The sequence below is a fragment of the Crocodylus porosus genome, unplaced genomic scaffold (assembly GCF_001723895.1).
Source record: "Crocodylus porosus isolate Cpor-Errol unplaced genomic scaffold, CroPor_comp1, whole genome shotgun sequence".
Classification (NCBI taxonomy): Eukaryota; Metazoa; Chordata; order Crocodylia; family Crocodylidae; genus Crocodylus; species Crocodylus porosus.
In genome coordinates, this window is record NW_017728943.1 from 44,802,154 (window position 1) to 44,816,953 (window position 14,800).

The window sequence follows — 14,800 nt, forward strand, 5'->3', positions numbered from 1 at the left end:
GAGGAACCCAGCCCCACTGAACTGAGTCCTGCAAGATAGCTCCATTGGGGGTGAGGGCTTGCAGAAGGGAGAGATACAGCTCTGTATAGAAACACAAGTAACACAAGCAGCACATTGATAGAATTGCCAAGGCCCTAGCCCTAATAAATGAGCACACCCCAAAGTAGCGGACAAATCTGGTAACCAGAGGGGTTGCCAACCTACTGTTTAGAAAATACTCTTCATGTTGTCCTCTATTGTTAGAACATAGGGGATCCATTCAAATAATTAAAAGTAACCACAGAATGCCCCTCTGTGTGATAACACACACAGTCCAGGGTTTGAGGGAATGGGTCCAAGTGTAGACCCATTTCCAGACCTAATCAGTGTTCTTCAGGGCTAAGTACAGACAATCAAAAAGCCCCAGGCTGAATCAATTCAATCTTTGCAGGCTTCTTTAACCTGCCTAATTTGAACCGATAAGCAAGTGAACAGATATTCACTTTTGAAACTGAAACAGTAGCCAGACCCCTGCAGTGGCCCATACCAGTAGCCGGGGGGCAATAGAGCATGTCTCCAGTCACTGCCAAAGGCACTGGAATCCAGCCAAGCAGGGCTCATCCTTGACTGGCTGCCCAACAATCTCATCACCCTTCGAACCACTGCAAGCCCCACATGTGGGGGGACAGTCCCTCCAGCCCAGGGCTGGCTGGGTCCCAGTGGAAGCAGGAGGTATTCCCTAAGAGGGAAACTGAGAGCAGGGGTTATTAGAAATTCCCCACCTGGTACCTGGGCAAAGCATTTTGGCCCAGTAAGGGCTGGAGAGTTCCCCTGTGTCCTTATAGGGGCAGTGGCAGCCAAATGGCAGAAAAAGCAGGAGCCTTTATTTACGAGCTCCTGCTCTTGCTGCATTGGAGAATGCCCAGGACCCAGCCATATAACTAGACATCTGGCACAAGTGGAAGGAGGAGAAAGAGCGACATGAGGATGATGCATGGAACCGTGCAGCAGTGAGAGTGAAGCAGACTTGGACCAAGTTCACAAAGGGAGAGCCTCCATAGTTTGGGAGTTTGGAGGAGCACCCAGTAACAGGTACCTGATCCCTTAGAGAAGTGATGGGTATAGAAAGTCCCAGGGCACCCTGCCCAAGCTGGGTGGAGAAAGTAAGGATTTATCCTCCCTGATCAGGGCATGACATAATTGACAGACAGGTAATCCACCAGGCTGGATGAGTGGGGAGTGGCTGATTCACCAGCAGGAATCATGTTCTGCAGTTAATATCTTCTGGAAGATGGGCACTTCATTGTGTGAGCAGCCTTAGCCCTTAATGAATTGAAAATATTTTGATTATGCAATTAAATTAATTGAACTAATCCTCAATGAATTGCACTTTCTTGATTTCATTAATTACTGCTCATCATTGACAGCTGAATGAAATTAATTGGACCGATTGATTTCCTTAATGCTTAATGAATTGTGGACCCATTGTTTTGATTTTATCAATTGACATTACTTTGGCTCCACTGATTATTGCTGCTTCTTAACCAACCAGTTAAGCGGGCACTAAGGTAGACTAGCCACTGGTCTGAATAGCCACCATTCTTGCCAGAATCATATCAATAACCACAGCAAACCAGCACTGAGACTACAACACCTTGGGGGAAGTAAATTGGACAATGACATATACTCAGTTGGCATATGGAAGGGGTGTGAGGGAAGGTGAAATCCCACGTAGCACCTTTGCGCTTGTCTAGCACCAGTTCAATCAACGACCAGGAATCTTTCCAGTAATATTTAAGACCAAGGCATGGCAGGTGAAAAGAGGGTCCATTTCAGGGAGTGGGACACACTGAGGATCAAGCTGTACAATCCTAAGAGCAGGCACTTTGGGGGCCTGAGCTCTCATTTATTGCAGCACAGTTTGCACCTGCAAAACCGCTCACAGTCCCTCAACCTCATGGAAAGTTCCCTGCCCTTGGCAGGGTCCCCCCAGTCCTGCCCCTGGTGCATTAAAGGGACTCCCTCCCTTGTTACTAGACTTAATATTAGACTTGAGGGTGGGGGGAGAAAATGCACCCTGCCCTGCACCAGGCCCCAGCCAGGTGCTGCCCCCATGCAGGGGGAGAGGGAGAAAGCCCAAAGTGAGGGCTTTATTTTCCACTCCTGCTTGAAGCCAGGAGTGATTTCCCCTAGCCATGTCCTCTCCTCAGCCTCTGGGGCAGCTGCGGAAGGTGGTAGGGAAACTCACCCCCTGGCCCAGCTTTGGACCCCTAGCCAGGGTCTGTCTGGGAGGTGGGAAAGGAAGCCTGCAGAGGCTTTCCCCACCACCCACCTGAGTCAGGAGCCAAGAACAAGCTGGGAGCTGAGGGCATGGCCAGGGAATTCACCCCTCGCTCCTGGCTGGGTCCCAGCTGAGGAGGATGTGGGGGTTGGGGAAACCCCCTGGCCCAGCACCAGACCCTAGCTAGTCCATGGAAGTTTGCCTCCTCTCCACCTGACCCGGGACCCAGGACCTGGGAACAATCCAGGAATTAAGGGCATAGCCAGGGGAATTGCCCCTGGCTCCTGGCTGGGGCCCAGCTGAGAAAAAGAAGGTTAATCCCCTGGCCTGGCACTGGACCCCCAAGCAGGATAGGTGGGGAGAAGCCAATGGAGGTTTTTTCCCACCCCCATGTCCAAGCCAGGAGTAGGAGGCATGGCCAGAGGTTCCCAGCTGGAGCCCACCTCAGTTCAGCTGAGGAGGAAGAGGGTATGGAAAGTCCCTGGCCAGGCACTAGACCTCCAGATAGGGTCTGCAGATCCCAGCTGGGGGTCCAGTGGCAGGCCAGGGGCTTTCCCCACCCCTCCTCCTCAGCCAGCCCAGCTGGGCCCTAGCCAGGAGCCAGGTCTGATTCCCCTGGCCACGCCTCCAACTCCTGGCTAGCTCTCAGCTCCCAACTCAGGTCAGGGAGGAAGCCTCCACGGGCTTCCCCCATCTCCTGTGCCAGGCAGAACCTGGCTAGGGTTCCAGTGCTAGGCCAGGGGGGGTTCCTCACCCCCCACTTCTAAGCCATCCAGGAACCCAGGGTGATTCCCTTAGCCACTGCCACAGGTCCTGGCTCAGGCAGGGGGAAAGCTTCTGTGGGCTTTCTCCCCTGTCAGGCAGACCCCAGCTGGGGGTCAGGTGCCAGGGTTTCCCCACCGCTACCCCTCTCTCTGCCAGCCAGAGCAGTGATAGTGCTCCAGCTATGGAGCAGAGGGGAGGGGAGACCCCGCTTCACTGGAGCAGGCAGCACAGGATGCTGGGGGACTGTGAGTTAAATTGAACCATGAGGGGATCTGGGAGAGAAGTTCCATAGACTGGTTTGATCTAAACCAGTTCAGTTTGATAACTACATCCAATCAGTTTTATCTTAAACCGCTTTCGGCCATTTTGAAAGTGGTTTAAGTGCATTGAACTTCTGTTCTGTTACAGGTTTAAACCCGTTTCTGACCACTTAAACCAGTTTATGTAAAATTTCAGTCCCTAGTTCAGCTGAGCGAGGATAGATCATTGCCTATTACCAGATTCTTATGCCTTTTCCTGAAATATTTAGTTCTGGCTACTATGAGAGACAGGATAGTGGTTTAGATTGACTACTGACCAGAACTCCAGAAGCAAATGACATACGTAGAAGACTAGAAAAGTGCTATTCAATATGATCAGGTCTAGATTTAGAGCCAGAGAAAAATTATCCATAATATTATTAGGCATTAGAAAGTTTATGATAAGTAAAATAGAACTGATACTATATACAGATTTACCTCATAATCTCTGACTGGAGGTGTTAGGTTTTTTTAAATTTTATTAAAGTGAGAACAAAATGAGGATCGAATCTGCCACATTGCAAGTAAGAGTAAAAATAAAAATTAATGTTCTAATAGACTAAGCAGAATGCTGAGTTATGCCTTTAAAGTACTGCAATAGGGCTTTTTCTTTTTAGGCAATCATATTGTCTGAAACCAGTCCTGGCTGGCTGTAGACAAGTCATTACCTTCTTTTACCCTAGCTTGTTAAGAGTATCAAAATAGTGCTACAACTCTAAGAGAATTCTAACAAATTACAGTATATGTTGTCTACCAACTTCTTCTGTCAGTTATTTGGCTTATATAACAATACAGGAGCAGAGGATGTTATTCTGTGATAGAGAAATTACTACTCTTCAACTTAAGTATCCTGCACCATGGAGAACACTCGTCAGTGCTTATCAAACAATAAATAACAATAACGTTTGAGTATTTACAACTAGTTGTTGTATCCCATATTGTAAACCCAGAAACCTATAGCATTGTACATCTTATTAAAAATGCTTAATGGTTCTTCAAGCCTTAATGAGAACATAGGAACCTTTCTTCATTTTGTCACCTAATAATTTTGTAGAACATTAGAACTTTGTGAGATTTAGAAAAATAGCTTGCAAGCTGAAATTTATTTAAATGTACAATAACATGGGTACAGATGGTTCAAGTAGATAGTTGTGAATTTATTCCTTTTCTACTGTAAAGCAAAGCAATTTATCATTTGCTTCCTTCACTTATCTCAGAGCCGGAAGTGTAGTTTTTCAGATGTTCAGATTTGAATGTTGACTTGTCTGCCTATTTTATTTACTTTGACCATCCTCTTTATAACCACCCTTTGTGTATTTCAAGGTTATTATCATATTCCTCTTAATCTTCTCTTCTCCTGACTAAATAATCCCACTTCCAAAGCTTTTCTTGTAAATCATGTTTTCTAGACCTCTGATAATTTTTGGTGTATTCTGCTGGTCTCTTACTTATTTGTCTGCATCTGTCTTGAAGTGTAGTGCCCAAAACTGGACACAGTACAAGAGGTGAGATCCCATCAGTGTTAAACAGAATGAAAGAATCACCTCCCTTGAGTTGCAGGCACCACTCCTATTAATACAAATCAGTATGCCAGTACTGTCCAGAGGGTGGGTTGGGCAACAGTGCAGGTGCTGTCTGCGGGCAGGGAGGGCCACATGCCAGGAGGTGACCCACGCAGACTGCTATCAGCGCAGCACTGGTATTATTTGTAGCACTGAGCCTCACAGAAGTTGCACAAGTCTACAATACACTATTGGCTTTTTTTTGCAACAGGAGCATTCTGTTGACTCATATTCAGCCTACTTTAATCTCAGAGTCATTTTCTGCAGTACTGCAAGGTAACCAGGTATTCTTCTGTTTATGCTTGTGCATTTGATTGTTTTTATTAGAGGGGGTTTGCATTTGAAGGACAGAATTGACATGTATGTCATTTTTAGATGTCCAAACCAGAATGAGACATTGTGATGGTTTGCGTACTTCTCAACATTAAGATCCGTCATTGTTTGACATCAGCATGTGTGTATAAAAGCATCATTTCCTTTTATTTGGTAGCAATTTACTAACTTCTGATTTCAGTCCTGGAAAAAAGAAGAAACTGATACCCCATGCCCTTAGTAATATTGGCTAGGGACAGACATTACACATAAACCAGTTTAAGTGATCAGAAACTGGTTTAACCCTGTAACAGAACAGATGTTCAGTGCACATAAACCAATTTGAAAATGGCTGAAACCAGTTTGAGATAAACCTGGTTGAATATAGTATCAGATGTAACTGATTTGGGTCAAATCGGTTTATGTGATGTCTGTCCCAGACCCCTTGCTGGTTTAAGATAAACCAGACTCCCCCAGCATCCCAGCATGCTGTCTGGGCTGGGTAGGGCTCTCTGCTCCACAGCAGAGCTGGCCCCTCTCCTCTGCTTCCTGGCTGTAGTTCTGGCAGAGACTTGCAGGCACAGAGCATCTGCCTGGCTTCTCCCACTAAGCAGGGATTATTCCCCGCACCCCTCTGCCTTAGGCAGACACATCAGCATTAGCTAGCGGACTAAATACTGGCTAGGGTCTGTGCTGTGGGAGGTGATAAAGGCAAATAGGCTTTTTTGGAGCTTATCAACAGAGAGTGGCTTTGTTTTCTTAATGGGTTGATAAACACTGAATTTGCAGTGATAAACATTTCCTGCTGGGCTGCTCAGGAGTGGGGGGAGTAATAAGAGTCTCCTGCTGGGGCCTGGCCATACCCCCTGCACCTCAGCTCAGTGCTGTGGAAGGAAGGGACTCTCCTCTAGTGCCCCCCAACTTCTAGCCTGAGCCACTGCAGGTATGTGCTTACATTTTCTCAGTCCAGAGAAGATGTCTGTGCAGTTACAAAGCAGTTCAGTCTAGCCAGGTTAGACTAACCTGCAAAGATTTAATTAATTCAGGCTCAGGTTTTTTAAATGTCTGTCCCTAGCCACTGAGTACCTCGAAGTATACCTCCTTTCCATTTTTTTCTTACTTGGTTAGATAATCCTAAATTTTGAATTCCATAATCAGCTGGAAATTCTGCCATGCTAGTGATGATCTTAGTTGTCTTGGGTCACTGTTAGATTCTGTTATGACCTCCTTGCAGTAAAGCAACCCAAAATGGAGGCTTTAACCAGATGAGGGTGCATAATTTGTTGACATACTTTCTAAATGCATTCTGCAGTTTTAAACTCTTTTTTTAAGTGACTAAGAGACCTATTTAAAAAACAAACGAACTAAACTGCTGAGGCTTACTTGGAATGCATCTTACATCATCTTCAAAAGATCTTTGGTTTTCAGAGACACTTGACACATATGAGTCTGTCCAACATCATCAATGTACACATCCAAGTTTCATAGTTTCTTAGTTGGTAGGGTCGGAAGGGACCTAAGTAAATCATCAAGTCCAACCCCCCTGCCATGGGCAGGAAAGAATGCTGGGGTCAAACAACCCCAGCTAGGTGATTATCCAGCTTCCTTTTGAGGACCCCCAGGGTAGCAGTGAGCACCACTTCCCTTGGAAGTTGGTTCCGGATCCTAGCCGCCCTGACTGAAGTAGTGCCTGCTAATATCTAGCCTGAATCTACTCTCAGTCAACTTATGGCTGGTATTCCTGGTTACTCCCAGTAGGACTTTGGGGAACAAGGACTCCCCCATAGCCTGCTGGTTCCCTTTGGCCAGTTTGTAGATGGCCACCAGATCCCCTCTCAGCCTTCTCTTGTGGAGGCTGAAAAGGTTCAGGTCCCATAGCCTCCGCTTGTAGGGCCTGCTTTGCTGCCCCCTGATCATGAGAGTGGCCCTCCCCTGGACCCTCTGGACGCTGTCCACATCCCTCCTGTAGTGCAGCGCCCGAAACTGGAGGCAGTACTCCAACTGTGGCCTGACAAGTGCCGCATCGAATAGAGGGGGAGGATCACCTCCTTAGACCTGTTCGTGATGCATGACCAGGTGCGGTTAGCCTTCCTGACCGCATCCTCACATTGGCGGCCCATGTTCATTTTGGAATCAATAATGACTCCAAGATCCTTTTCTGCCTCTGTGCTGATGAGAAGGGAGTTCCCCAGCCTGTAGGTATGCCGCTGGTTCTTTCTCCCTAGGTGCAGTACCCTGCACTTGTCAGTATTGAATCCCATCCTGTTCTCATCCGCCCACCCCTGTAACCTGTCCAGATCTAGTTGTAGCCTTTTCCTCTCCTCCAGCATGCCCACTTCTCCCCACATCTTAGTGTTATCTGTGAATTTGAACAAGGTGTTTTTCACTCCCTCGTCCAAGTTGCTGATGAAGATGTTTTCACCAGATCATAGAATTCACCATAAGGCGTAGAGTGGGAAAGGTAACTAGTACGGTGGAAGTGCTAGACTTTAGGAAGGCTGACTTCAGCGAGCTCAGGCATTTAGTCAATGACGCACTGCAGGGTAAGAGATTTGGTGAGATGGGAGCCCAGGAAAGCTGGCTGTGCCTTAAGGAAGCGATCCTTCGGGCACAGAGGGAGACGATCCTGATGCGGGGGGAAAGGGGCCAAGATGCTTCCTTGGGTGACTAGAGAAATCCAGAGCAGCCTAAGGGCAAAAAGTGGGGCATATAAGCAGTGGAAACGGAGAAATTACGAGAGGAGTATGACTCCTCAGCTTGCAGTTGTAGGGACATAGTTAGAAAGGCCAAAGCTACCATGGAGCTGAGGATGGCATCCCAAGTTAAGGATAACAAAAAATTGTTTTTCAGATATATAGGAAGTAAAAGAAAAGCCCAGGGCAGTATAGGACCACTACTGATCAGGCAAAAGCAATTGGTGACAGACAGGGGGGACAAGGCTGAGCTCCTCAATGAGTTCTTTGCCTCAGTGTTCCTAAATGAGGGGCAAGACAAGTCTCACAATGGGATCATAGAGAGACAACAGCAGGGCACCAGACCACCAAGCTTTGACCCTGAGGTAGTGCAGAATCACTTGGAAGAACTGGATGCGTTTAAGTCGGCAGGCCAGGATGAGCTCCATCCAAGGGTACTGAAGGCACTGGCTGATGTCATTGCACAGCCACTGGCAAGAATATTTGAGCACTCATGGCGCACGGGATGGTCCCAGAGGACTGGAAAAGGCACAGTGTGGTCCCTATTTTCAAAAAGGGGAGAAAGGAGGATCCAAGCAACTACAGGTCAGTTGGTCTCACCTCCATGTAGGGAGGCAGTTAGAAAGGCCAAAGCTACCATGGAGCTGAGGATGACATCCCAAGTTAAGGATAACAAAAAATTGTTTTTCAGATATATAGGGAGTAAAAGGAAGGCCCAGGGCAGTATAGGACCACTACTTAACAAGCAAGAGCAATTGGTGACAGACAGGGGGGACAAATGTGAGAACCCAGCAGGAAAAATTATGCTGAGTGGAAACCAGCACGGGTTCGTGGCAGGTAGATCGTGCCTGACCAATCTAGTCTCTTTTTATGACCAGGTTACAAAACACCTGAACACAGGAAAAGGGGTAGATATTGTTTACGTAGACTTCAGGAGGGCCTTCAATATGGTATCCCACTCCATACTGGTGAACAAATTAGTAGACAGTGACTTGGATGATTACACAGTCCAGTGTGTGGCAAATTGGGTAGAGGGTCATACCCAGAGAGTGGTAGTGGACAGGTCGGTATTGACCTGGAAGGATGCGGGCAGTGTGGTCCCGCAGGGCTTGGTCCTTGGACTGATACTCTTCAACGTCTTCATCAGTGACTTGGACAAGGGGGTGAAGTGTACTCTGGCCAAGTCTGCAGATGATACAAAACTGTGGGGAGAAGTGGACACACCAGAGGGCAGGGAAGAACTGCAGGCAGACCTGGACAGGTTGGACAAATGGGCAGAAAACAATAGAATGCAATTTAACAAGGAGAAATGCAAAGTGCTGCACCTAGAGAGGAAAAATGTCCGGCGCCCCTACTGCCTAGGAAATGACCTGCTCAGCAGAATGGAAGTGGAGAGGGATCTCAGAGTCCTAGTGAACTCCAAGATGAACATGAGTTGTCAGTGTAACAAAGTAATCAGCAAAGCTAACTGCACTTTATCATGCATCAGCAGATGCATGACAAACAGAACCAAGGAAGTGATACTTCCCCTCTATCGGGCGCTGGTCAGACCACAGTTGGAATACTGTGTCCAATTTTGGGTGCCACACTTTAATAGGGATGTGGATAACCTGGAGAGGTTCCAGAGAAGTGCCACTCGTATGGTTAAGGGCTTGCAGGCCAAGCCCTGTGAGGAGAGACAAGGGCACCTGGACCTCTTCAGCCTCCACTAGAGAAGGTTGAGAGGCAACTTTGTGGCTGCCTCTAAATTCATCATGGGAGCACAGAAGGGAATTGGTGAGGCTCTACTCACCAAGGTGCCCCTGGGAGTTACAAGAAATAATGGCCATAAGCTAGCAGAGAGCAGATTTAGACTGGACATTAGGAGGAACTTCTTCACAGTTAGAGTGGCCAAGCTCTGGAACGGGCTCCCAAGGGAGGTGGTGCTGTCCCCTACCCTGGGCGTCTTCAAGAGGAGGTTAGATAGGCATCTGCCTGGGGACATCTGAACCCAGTATGCTTTCCTGCCTACCCAGGGGGTCGGACTCAATGATCTATTGAGGTCCCTTCCGACCCTAACATCTATGAATCTATGTTAAACAGTGCAGGCCCGAGGACCAAGCCCTGGGGGACCCCACTGCCCACATCCCTCCAGGTCAAAAAAGACTCGTCCACCACCACTCTCTGAGTGTGGCTCTCCAGCCAATTTGTGACCCATCTGACTGTGTAGGTGGCACCACAGTCCCCCAGTTCGTTAATGAGAACAAGGGTTAGAGACAGTGTCGAAGGTTTTCCGAAAGTCCAGAAAGACTATGTCCACTGCTACCTCTGCATCTAAGGATTTGGTGACCTGGTCGTAGAAGGTTACCAGGTTGTTCTGACAGGACCTGCCTCAAATGAACCCATGTTGGTTGCCCCTAAGCATGATCCCCCCTGCTGGTCCTTCACAGATGTGCTCCTGGATAATTTTCTCAAAGACCTTCCCCAGGACCGAGGTAAGACTAATGGGCCTGTAATTTTCTGGGTCCCCCTTCCTCTCTTTTTTGAAAATGGGGACCACATTGGCCCTTTTCCAGTCCTCTGGCACCTCACCAGAGAACCACGAGTGCTCGTAGGGCTGTGCCAGGGGTCCTGCAATGACCTCTGCTAATTTCCTTAGTACTCTTGGGTGAAGATCATCAGGACCTGCTGATTTGAACATGTCCAGTTCCACCAGAAGTTCCCTGACTAGGTCCTCACTGACCCTGGTCCTGGCTACACCTCCCCTGGGTCCGTCCGGAATCCCAGTGGGGGTATGCCCCAGTCCATGCTCAAAAAAATGGAGGCAAAGAAATTGTTAAAGAGGTTAGCGTTGTCATCTGGTATAACCACCAAATTTCCTAGAGTGTCCTGCAGAGGCCCTACATTACCTTGTACCTTCTTTTTATCCGCTATGTGTTTAAAAAAGGACTTCTTGTTATCCTTGATCCAGGTTGCTAGTCCCAGTTCTACCTCCGCCTTAGCCTTCCTAACAGCCCCCTACAGTTTTGAGCAATGGAGGTTAGTCCTCCTTGGTGATGGCCCCTCCCTTCCATTGGGTGTATGCCTCCTTTTTAGCTTTGAGACGTTCCTGGATGCTTTTGGTGAGCCATGGGGGCTTTTCAGCACTCTTGCCTGCTTTGATCCTCATTGGGATTGTTGCCCTTTGGGCTTGGAGGATTGTCTCCTTAAGGAACAACCATTCTTCTTGGACTCCCAACTCCCTTCCCCTCCGAGACCTCAGTGCCTCCCTGACTAGTCTCCTTACCTCGCTGAAATCCGCCCTCCTGAAGTCTAGGACTGTTGCCTTGCTGCAGGCCTTTGACACCCTGCACAGGATGGTGAATTCCAGTAGGCAATGATCACTATCGCCCAGGTGGTCGAGAACCCACAGTCTATTCACCAGGTCGTCTCCTGTGGCCAGGGCCAGGTCCAACAAGACATTTCCCCTGGTGGGACTGTGAACCTCCTGGATTAGATGGAGGTCCTGTAACTCGGCTAGGAACCTACGTGAGTGGTCAGACCTGGCTGACTGCTCTTCCCAGCCCAGATAGTTTAGGTTACCTATAATAACCACGTCCCTTAACATAACTGCCTCCGTGAGCTGACCTGAGAATTCCCGGTCCACCTCTTCCCCCTGGTTGGATGGCCTGTAGTAAACCCCCACTGTTAATTCCCTTTCCCCCAATTCCCTTGTATTCCGACCCAGAGCACTTCAGTCTGCCCCTCCTCTGACCCAGTGCTCTTTGTTGAGGATGTGTATTGCTCTTTGACATAGAGTGCCACACCCCCACCTTCCTCCCTGTCCTCTCTCTCCTGTAGAGCCTATAGACCTTGATGTTTACCGTCCAGTCATGCGTAGTTTACCACCCACCATGTTTCAGTGAGCCCCACAATGTCCGGGTTTATGTTAGCCAGCAAGAGGGCAAGTTCCTCCTGCTTGTTCCCCATGCTGTGAGCATTAGTGTAGAGGCATTTAAGGCCTCCTGGAGTTGTATGCACCACCCCGCTAATCCCAGGACTATCTGGGCCCCTGACACTTACCTGGGTATTTTGTGTGCTTGTTGCCCGTCTTGGCTGGGCTATTCTTGTGGGTGGCTCTTAGTTTGGTGTTCCATGGCTCCCTCTGTCCTCATCTTGCCCTTCCCCCGACAAGTCTAGTTTAAAGCCTGCTGGAGGAGATCAGCCAACCTGAAAGAGAACACATGCTTAAATTTTAAGCTAAATTTAATCTTCCAAAACTTTGCCCAATGCTCATTCTTCCCCCCAAAAGAAGCTTGTTTTGTAGTCCTGTGTCTAATTCTTTCCAAACATTTACCTTTCTCTAAAAGCTCTACAATCCTCTATAAATTAGAGTCAACAATTAATGTTTACTTAAAAAGTTGGCTATTCACCAGGCAGTTTTGCTTTGTATTTTCTAGAACCATCTCCAAACTAATTAATCATTCAGAATTCATATATGACATTTGGGGTTTCTACTCAATGACCATTATACATTTTACAACTGACAAAAATATTTTATTGAGATAAATTTAATCAGTTCAGTTCAGGTATTATACATTAATATCCTATTTAAGTTTCTACCCTCAAATCATTTCACCTCCATTTTGACAATCAGTGGTTTGAAACCATCAATGATATAAAATTTTGTGGTCACTTATTTAGTAGAAGAGTTACTTTTGTTGTATTAATTTGATGTAGTTATAACAGTACTGATTTATTTATCTTATAAAATTAATCAATATTTACAAATATTGTGGGGTGGGACAGCACAGATGCCCACAGCCAGACTCCATCCCATGCCCCACCCCCAGCTCTGGATGTGTCTGGCAGGTGCCAGCTTCAGCTCCAGCCTCCAGGGTGGGGGTGGATGTGGGGGTGCATGCCTTTGTGCACACAAATGTGCATGTGTGTGTGTGTGCAGCCCTCAACATCTCACCAGCACTTAATAAGTGGCCTTCCAGCCCAAATAATTGTCCATACCTGGTTCAGCTCCATCCTCTTTGGAACCACCCTTCAGGTAATTGAAGGCTGCTATTAAATCTCCCCTCAGTGTTCCCTTCTCCAGACTAAATAAGACTAGTTCCCTCAGCTTCTCCTCATATGTCATGCACCCCAGCCCTCTAACCATTTTCATTGCCCTCCACTGGATTCTCTGCAATTTATCCACATACCTTCTGCAGTGGGGGGCCCAAAACTGGACACAATACTCCAGATGTGGCCTCATCAGTGCCAAATAGATGAGAATATTCACTTCCCTTGATCTGCTGGCAACACTTCTACTAATGCAGCCCAGTGTGTTAGCCTTCTTCACAACAAAGGTCTGCTGTTGGCTCATATTCAACTTACTGTCCACTGTGACCCCCATGTCTTTTTCTGCATCCCCAACAAGTGTCTGTCCAACCTCTTCTTGAACACCTCCAGTGATGGAGGGTCCACAACTTCCCTATGTAGTCTATTATACTGCCTCGCTATTCTAACAATGAAGTTCTCTTGGATATCCAATCGAGACTTATCTTATTGCAACTTCAAGTCACTGGTCTGCATCCTTCTCTCGGCAACAAGAGAGAGAAAGTGTTTTCCCCCTTCTTTCTGGCACCTCTTCAAGTATTCGAAGACTGTTATGATGTTCCTCTTAAGTGCCTTTTTTGCAAGCTGAACATGCACTAGCTCCTTCAGCCTCTCCTTGTATACGTTGCTTTCCAAGCCCTTTTAATTTTTGTTGCCTGCCTCTGGATCCTCTCTAATTTCTCCACAGCCTCTGAAAAATGTGGAGCCCAGAACTGTATACAGTACTCCAAATGAGGCCTAACCAGTGCTGAGCAGAGGCACTATCACCTCCCGTATCTTGCACCTAAAGCTTCTATCAATGCAGCCTAAAACCACATTCGGCTGCTTCATACTGCAGACTTATACTGAGTCTGTGGTCTATCAAAACTCCCAAATCCTTTTCCATAGTGCTCCCATCCAGACAGGTGTCAGTCATTTTGTATTTTTATTTTTGATTATTCTTTCCTAGGTGCGGCATCTTGCATTTGTCTTCATTGAACTTCATCCTGTTAGCTCTAGCCCAACTTTCCTTCTGAATTGTGCTCACATCCTTCAATGTGTTCACAATCCTTCCCATTTTCATGTCATCGGCAACCTTGCTCAGCACTACCTGTGGATAAGATGCAGTGCTTCTAGAAAAGATGGTTCTGCATTATTAGCATTAGCATTATTAGCCTTAAGAAATCTATGAAAGCAAAAGTAGACAGAAGTCAACTGTTTTCAGAAGTCCTTCCATTAAGGAGATGCCATAGTCTCCCTAGCATTTTGATCCAATGTTGTTTCCACAGTGCCTACAGGCTATTTGGCTACTAACTATGGAGAAAATGAATGGAGTTAAGTAGATGTGGTATGTATTTATTTACCAATTTTTTAAATTACTGTATAGCACACTTTAAAATTAAACATGTTGCTGATATCACACTTTCCTACTTGTCATTGATAGTCCTTGTCCTAGAGAAGTTATAGTTTCCTTTTCTGTCAAGTTGTTACTGCACAGTCATTTAGTACTTGCTTTAGCAAGTTACTGCACAGTCCTGGCAGTGCATGAGTTGTTTCCAACCCTACTGCACAGTAGCAACGAGCTTCTGTGCAGTAGCTTGGTGCTGCTGCACAGTAGTGTCAGCATCACAGTTTGTGCCTGTTGAGACTATGTTGCTGTAGTGATGAGCTACATCATCGTAGCTCATTGGCATGGCAATTTAGCATCTTGTGTAGATGTGCTTATTTCCTTCTATGACCAGGTGACCTATCACCTGGACAAGGGAGAAGAGATTGATGTCATACATCTTGACTTCAAAAAAGCTTTTGATCTGGTATCCCATGATCACCTCTTGGCCAAACTGCCCAGTTGTGGCCTTGGCT